This window comes from Monopterus albus, unplaced genomic scaffold (assembly GCF_001952655.1).
Source record: "Monopterus albus unplaced genomic scaffold, M_albus_1.0 scaffold2.1, whole genome shotgun sequence".
NCBI lineage: Eukaryota > Metazoa > Chordata > Actinopteri > Synbranchiformes > Synbranchidae > Monopterus > Monopterus albus.
The window spans coordinates 1,196,227-1,197,469 of NW_018127882.1; positions in this window are offsets into that span (position 1 = coordinate 1,196,227).

The following is a 1,243-nucleotide window of genomic DNA, read 5'->3' on the forward strand; positions in this document are numbered from 1 at the left end:
AGAAAGGGAACACCTGTGAGATTTGTCAGGAGGTGTAAATATCATTCTATGTTTTGTTGTTGAAGAGTAAATGAAGATGGCACACAGCACAAATTAGATTTTTCAGGTTTGCCTATGTTAGTGTTAGGTATTTTTAGTCAGATAGAAATTGGATAGATACTTTATGTATTAGAAATGTTTAGTGGAGATAGGATGTCTAGTTAGACTGTTAAATGCTTAGTCATGCTTATGAGTTTCTACAGGGTACATCTGGTCAAGGATAACTAGAGAGAAGAGTTGATGACTGTCAGCAGACAGGGTGTTTAATATTATTATTATGACGTGTATAACTGTAGCCTTAGCCATAATAGGTTCTTATGTTTAAACATCTAAATACAAAACTGGATTTTTTTTCCAAAACAGAACTTTACTGAAACTCACACACTCAAAAACACACCATTTACACTGTGCAACTCTAAGAAAATTGTGCAACTGTAAACACACCATTTACACTATTGTCCATGTAAATGGCAATGTTACTTCCCTTCATGCCACAGCTTGAAGCAGTTTTTGTTTTTAGTGAGGCAGAGGGGAACCCCACACTTTGTACCGTAAAGTGGTGTCTTTACACACCTGATTCCAGCCTTGGTGCACCTCACACAGTACTTCCTGGGCTGTCCTTCCCCTTCAAAGAAAGCGGGAAGGCAAGTGGTGGGGTTAGCTGCTGAGTCTTCAGCAACCATCAGCATATCTTTGGCCAGCTGTTCTCTGAATTGTTTTTGGGTGTAGGGCTTTGGCTGGGTGCTGTCCTGTCGGTACTTGTACAGCTCCTTGTGTAGGAGGAAGCTGTTCACCACAGCAATGTCAACAAAGTGGTAGAAAAACGTTTTGTACCACTTTGTTGTCTTGTGATGAACGCTGTAAAACCCAACAAGTTGATCTGACAAATCCACACCACCCATGTACTTGTTGTAGTCCACAATACAGTCTGGAACAGGTACCTGCTTGTTATTCCAGACCCCAGCCTCCTTCACTTTTCTCTTTACAGTCTTTCCAGTGAAGGCCTGATGGATTGTGGAGCACATTGCAACAGGTCTTGTGTCCATCCATTTGACAAACAGAAGGTTGCCACTACGAATCCAGCACAGGTCTCCCCTCTGGGCCTTTTTGGGCAGGTCATTGGTCTCGGTCTTTGGGAAGCCAATGCAATTTTTTCTGATTGTGCCACAACAGCCAATGTTCTTCTTGGCCAAGTCAGAAAAGA